This window comes from Sorex fumeus, unplaced genomic scaffold, assembly GCF_029834395.1.
Source record: "Sorex fumeus unplaced genomic scaffold, SorFum_2.1 ptg000034l, whole genome shotgun sequence".
NCBI lineage: Eukaryota > Metazoa > Chordata > Mammalia > Eulipotyphla > Soricidae > Sorex > Sorex fumeus.
This window is the reverse complement of record NW_026606091.1, coordinates 2118356-2125541: the sequence shown is the minus strand read 5'-3', so window position 1 is coordinate 2125541 and position 7186 is coordinate 2118356. Positions and strand designations below refer to the sequence as shown.

General features: G+C 36.8%; 1 pseudogene; it reads right to left on the bottom strand.

Moving 5' to 3' along the window:
- Positions 1-4463: 4463 nt before the first annotated feature.
- Positions 4464-5103, bottom strand: LOC130026509 (transcription factor BTF3-like; annotated as a pseudogene).
- Between the last annotated feature and the right edge of the window lie 2083 nt (positions 5104-7186).

Here is a 7186-nt window from a genome sequence, read left to right as displayed (position 1 = left end):
CTTATATGGGAATACGATAGTCATATACATTATACTAAGCTTTTGAAAGAGAACATTAGCAGTAGTATGATTTTCTATAGCAAAGGAAGAAAACAAAATTGATGGTTGATAATTGTTCACCTTATATGCATTTAAGCAGTATATACTTTGCATTTAAGCAGTATATACTTTTACAGAATGAGAAATATACCTCAGGTGGCCCTGAGAGATAATATAGTAGGCAAAGGGCTTGCTTTGCATGCAAATGATCTTTGCATGCAGTTTGATCCCTGGAACTCCATATCATCCCTTAACTCCACCAGGACTGATCCCTGAGAACAGAAACAGTAGCAAGCACTTAGCACAGCTGAGTGTCACCAAAGAATAAAGACAAAAAAAACAAAAAAAGATTACTCCAGAAAGGCACAACCCATTCTATCAGTTGCCAATATCTTTTACAGTTTTGACTAGAGAAATATCTTAATTTAATTTGAGGTTTTTCTATGTATGAATCAAAGATGTTGTTTCTGTTTTTCTATTGTACTTTATTTTTGGATGTGAATTGGAAACACATAGCCAAGAACATTCAAAATAGCCAAGCTAGAAAAATAGAGCTTCAGTGGAATTAGAATAATGTGGAAACCCAGTTGTTTTCTGCCTCTTCCCAAATGATTTGTTTATCTAGATTATAATCAATGCCATACGACAATTCAGAGCTTGCTGAAGTAGAGAAAATGAATTAAACTGTACATGGTTTTATATTAAAATCTACCTACTTTAAGTGAACAACAAAATATGATGACATTAAATATTTAAAGACACTTAAAAAGTGGAAGGTAAAAGTTTAATTCCATGCAGTAAATTAAAATACAGAAATGAATATTGTCTGCTAGATGGCACTCAGGTTTTTCAATTAAGAATATGTGGGAGTTACTATCCTTTACTTATTTTTAGCTCCATGAACTAATGATCTTCATGTACAAAATGTATTAAATCTGAAAACTAGAAGTTCCTCTCACTGAAAAATTCAACAATGCAATGTATCAAACAACATTGGGAGCTACATTTATATTTGTCCTCCCTAGAAAAGCACTGAAAGGTCAAGTGCTTGTTCAAAGTCACTTGGGAGATTTTGTTTTAATTTGAGTTGGAAGAAAAGATACTCACAAAAATGTCACAAGTAGGAAGCAGGAGACTATGATCAAATACTTTTAAATGACTAAAGGTCCCATGATTAAATGTTATAAATTTTTTGCTAGGTAAAATTTAGCAGACAATGAGAAAATGTGCTTTACAGAGATATACAAGCAGCTAAAGTATATATAGCTGAAATGCGCGGTAGTTAAGGAAATCAAGACCAATCAATAAGATAATGTGATACATCCGATGAGATATAGAAACTAGTGTGGATAATGGGAATGCATTCAAAGCAATATATTGCTTTAGAATCATGCATGTAATCATGCATGTAATGAGACAGGTCAATAAGACTCAGAAAAATTTTGTGATGTGATAGGAAAATAAGTTGTTTGGATTTGCAGGATCTAAGAGGATCAGGCATAGATATAGAGCTGCTTCTAGACAACTTACACAATAAATAAAACCACCGGGGGAGGGGGGAAACACACAATATGAAATTAAAGAGAATTCCTATTAACAACGGACCTGTTTTTAATATAATCAAGGTATAAATATATATATTTGTAGATATATGCACATATATGTATATAAAAACTTCTAAAATATGTATAAATATCTGTACAAAATACAGTACATATTTATAGATATACATAATTTTTTTTTCATTATGAGTTTTTTCCAGGGACCACTGCCCATAATAATAGTCAACTAAGTTGACAGTTCTATTCTAAGATCCAAGGATATGGTTCTATTCAGGGTTTGTGGTGCTGGGGACAAACGTGGTCACCTCAGTAATATTTGAGAGAGGTTTCTACGGGCCATACTTGGTATTTCTTAGATGGCTGTATTGTGCTGCAAACTGAGGTAAGGTTCACCGCATGCATGGATGTTCCCTTGACCACAATGTCTTCTCTGTCTTCCTTATCAGACTGCCTTTATATGTATTCAGTGACTGGTAATTGTAAAATGTTCTTGAGGAAAGCCATAAAAATCTAAGGAAACAAAATTCCAAAAAAAGTTGATGTTTATATAATCAGCACTTTTATATACTAAGAATTCAAATGTGATTTTGATTCAAAATATGACTTGAACTAACAGACATAACTTATGTGCAATACAACATAGCACCAAGTCCCAGCCACCTACCTAAACCAAGCAGTTTCCAAAGTCTTTGGGTAGTAAAATGGGGTAATGATAAGGATAACTTTGATTATTTCCCATTTGGGGAGATTAAAATCATTGCTGCTCAGCTGGGCTGGCTGCGCGCAAGGCAAATGTCCTACCGCTGTGCTATCACTCCAGTCCTACTTGATAATCAACAACATTTCTAACTTGTATCACTTGTCATCCCATTGTTTATCGATTTGCTCGAGAGGGCACCAGTATCATCTGTATTTGTCCCTATTGTGTGCTAGCCCAATGACGTATTGGGGGCTCTTTCAGGGTCAGGAGAATGAGACCATTATTGTTACTGTTGTTGGCATGTCGAATACATCACGGGTAACTTGCCAAGCTCTGCCGTGTGGGTGGGATTTTCTCGGTAGCTTGCCAGGCTCTCCAAGAGGCATAAACTGCATAGCTCTCTTCCAGGAGCTTTGTTTCATAGTCTCTGGATCTTGTCTATTGATGAGATTGCAAGGCGCTGGGAGCAGTCTGTGGGTGTGACTGCCAAGCTATTGTAAAACTGGGGGTTTGGGTGGAGGGGGCCCAGCTCCGATCTGAGCAGGCTTGCAGATCCCAGTCATGGATCCCGCATACCTGGATTCCTCTGCTGGTTCCTTCATGCGTGAAGTTCATCTGAGCAAGTGGAGAGTTGCCTTGAGCATGACTGTGGCTGGGTTCTGGAAGTTTTTGGCTGCCCAGATACTCAACATATTTTCCTATTTCTTATAAATTGTGTCATTTATTTTGTCTGACAAAACCACTGCAAAGTTAATTTTAAACAAACTCATATTGGAATATTATAATGAAGACAAACATTAAAAACAAATTCATAAATTCTAATCATAATTATTTTTCAATTTAATCAATGGCTGTATTGCATTTATTTTGTGTTGTCATAAAATTTTACTTATTAACATAACATTGTACATGTTTATCAAAAAATTTTGGTTTTGGGTCACACCTGGCAGTGCTCAGAACTTAATGGACTCCCTGCCAGGCTGTGGGGCAGGTGAGAGCGCCCCTAACACCAAGGGACACAGCACCAGCAAGCCGACCTCCACTGCCCAACCACCGTCATGCTCCAAGCAGCTTTCCAGATGCTCAAGCCAAGCCTCACGCAAAAATGAAGTCTCACAGAACCCAGATAATGTGGACCTTTGTGAGCTTGGACTCTGGAATCAATGAGACCCAGAACAGAGTTCCTCTACCTGCTTACGCCAGTCCCAGGGATCACACCCATAAGCCACACCCTGCCAGCACCAGGTAATCTCCTCATTTGCCATCATCCAGAAATCACGGATGCTCTTCCAGATGGGAGTATAAAAGGAGGCTCCCAGAACCATGCCACCGGACTCTGCACCAGGCTGTGGGGTGGGTGAGAGCCCTCCCCACCCTAAAGGACCCAGCCCCGGCAGCCGACCTCCACTGCCCAAACTCCGCCATGCTCCAGGCTGCTTTCCGGACCACGTGGCCACTTCACAGCCCTGTGACACATTATAAAATAGTTCTTACCCATTTATGCCTCTCGGAGAGTCAGACAAGTTACTGAGAGTATCCTGTCCACAATAGACAGAGCCTCGCAAGCTCCCTGTGGCATATTGAATATGCCAATACAGTAACAACAATAGGTTTCATTCCCTTGACTCTGAAAGAGCCTCCAATCATTGGGAAAAGATGAGTAAGAAGAGGCTGCTAAAATCTCTGGGCTGTTAGGAATAGAGACATTACTGGTGCCTGCTTGAGTAAGTCGATGATCAATGGGATGACAGTGATACAGTGATACAGTGATCAGATAATATTATACTAGAAAGGTTTTTAAGATTTTTTTTACTACTTTTTCTACACCAGTTCAATGTTAAAGCCAAATAAACAAATGAACAATAACATTTAGATAAAAGAACTCCCAAACTTCTTTCTATCTTGCTTTTTTGTACTAATACTTACTACCCCAAAGGGTATGTCTTATATCTCTCATTTTCATGAGCATAAATATTTTCTTGAAGTCTTTAAAAATATATGATTTTTGGTATATATCCTTAGTGGAAAATTATGGCTACATATTTATAATAAATGTTCGAGTGTTTTTGGTACTGGTGGTCTATTGCCCATTTTTTTTAACTAGGCAAAGAACTTTATTAACCTTTGTTTTAAACTTTATTCTCGGGCTTCTTCAGCTTAATTAGCTGCAAATAATGACTTGTATATAAGTAAAAACTGAAAAGAGCTTTAGTGTCCAAGGGGCTTGAGCTTAAAAATATTAGATCTAGATCTTATTAGATCCTTGAACAAAATTTTAAAAAAACAGTTATAATATAAAATAGCAGCTCCCAGTAACTTCTTCAAGTCTTATCTTCTTCAAAAGCTGACTCAATTCAGTTCGCCTCATTCTTTGAAGCCTTGTCAAAATTCTCCACAAGATCTGGAACTTCATCATTTTCTATCCACCAAATTTTTAGGCAGAGCTTCAGTCAGTCTCCTTAAACTAGTCAGACTGTCTGCACCAACTTGGTTTAAGATACTGGGAAACGCTTCTGTCAGCTGCTTTGTCTCAGCATGGCCTGTAATGGTGAAAATGTTTGCTTCCAGGGATGCTTGAACTTTAGGGTTATTAAAATGGATCACTGTATCTTGTTTTGTGAATATCTCTTCAATACCAGAGATATTATTTACACCCAACTTCTTTAAGGAGTACTGAAATTTCTTAACATCTGCTATAGCTGTTCTATGAACCACCTTCTTTCTGCGAGCAGTTCATTTCCTACCAATGCGCACTTGGGCTTGCAGTTTGGCGAGCTTCTCTTGGTTCATCATTTCTTTCATCTTGTTGGACCAGAAATGGGGCCGCGCTGGGGACTCAGGGTTGGCGCTCAGAGACTCTCAGCGGACCAGCTGAGATTACGTGCACACAGGCAGGGATGCAAGATGGCAGCTAGAGGGAGACCAGAAGTCCATTGACCAAAAGTTTAAAAAAATCAATTCATGATTTCTGAAGTCTTGAAATAATCATCATTCTCTGGCTATTCAATCTATATTATCTTCTCATTTCTATATTATTATTTATTTAGCATATTTAAAGTGATTTTTTTCTTTTTAAAATCTGATAGTATTTAATGTTTCAAACCACTCTTGTGTATATATTCTGGCTCATGGACAACATAGAAAGCAAAAAAGTACTTGTGATCAACGCTACGCTTGCACACTGAACAAATACATATCGTTGTGTACAAAACACAGAGGCATTTGGGTCAGGGATCAAAACTCCATTTAAATGACCTCAAATCAAATAGAATATTTTTAAAGACTTGAGGCTATCATGGGAAAGCACCAAACCTCCCATGTCAAACACGCCAGTTCTGACAGCAGATATGCTCACCTCCTCCCCTCCAGGAACCCTGTAGCTTTATATCACCTCTATTCAACTTCTTTTGGTGTTTTCCCTCCTGCCGAACTTCATCTGTCTTCTTAGGGACATTACATCCTTTCTACCCTCTAAAGTGAAACACTTTTTAAACATTTCTTAAAAATTTCTCACAAGACCCCTAAATGTTACATTCCCAGTGAACTGCTTTGCCTACTTCTTGTTTTCTCTGAGTGTGACAGCTCACTCTACAGTGAGACAAATTCTTCATGTAAATGTTCCCAATTGGTTCTATAAAACAACTCAAATGTTTTAAAACAACTTAACACATTAAATTTTGTCAAGCTTTCTTGGATTGAATATATTGTTCTTTGATGTCTTATACTATGTTTGTCTTTACATTTTCTGGGACTTATATTTTCTCTCTTGTTATATAACATAATTTGATGTACATTTGTAAGTACTTAACTCATAAATAAGGACATAGAAAAATAAAATAAATTTCCGTAAAACATATATAAAATTATTTTAAAAAATCACATATATTTAAGATAGCCATTAAGACTCTTAAGACCGATATTTCTAAATATGTCTTTCACTATTACATTTCTTTTTATTCAAATATAAAAATCGTTATGAATAGAAAAATAAAAAATAGTTATGTATAGGAAAAAGAAATAAAGAATATTAATTATATTTTTATTTCTCCTAGATCACAAAATTTAGTAATTTATTTTAGAAGTGCCTTGGCCAAATAATGGATTTTATTCACAAATGAGAGCACATACAAACTATGAACATTTTCTGACTAATTGGAAAAGAAATATTGTATCTGCTGACAGGGTACTTTTTTAAAATAAATTTTATTTATTTATTTAAAATGTTTTATTAGTGAATCACCATGAGTTATAGTTACAGACTTACAAACTTTTGTGCTTATGTTTCAGTCATATAATGATGTCACGCCACTGGCCAAGCAAGTGAAAACAGAGATAGATAAATGGGACTATCTTAAACTAAGAAGCTTCTGCACCTCTAAAGAAACAGTAACCAAAATACAAAGACAGTTCACAGAATGGGAAAGGATATTCGCTGAATACACATCTGACAAGGGATTGATAGCAAGGATATACAAAGTACTGGTTGGACTCCACAAGAAGAAAACACCCAACCCATGAAAAAATTGGGCGATGAAATGAACAGAGACTTTCTCAAAGAAGAAATCCATATGGCTAAAAGGCACATGACAAAATGCTCCACATCATTAATCATCAGGGAGATCCAGATCAAAACAACAATGAGATATCATCTTATACCACACAGACAGGCCCACATCCAAAAGAACATAATCAACCACTGTTGGCGCGGATGTGGCAAGAAAGGGATTCTCCTTCACTGCTGGTGGGAATGCCGACTGGTTCAGCCCTTCTGGAAAACAGTATGGACGATTCTCAAAAAGTTAGAAATTGAGCTCCCATTTGAACCAGCAGTACCACTCCTGGGAATATATCCCAGAGAGGCAAAAAGGTATAGTCGATGTGACAT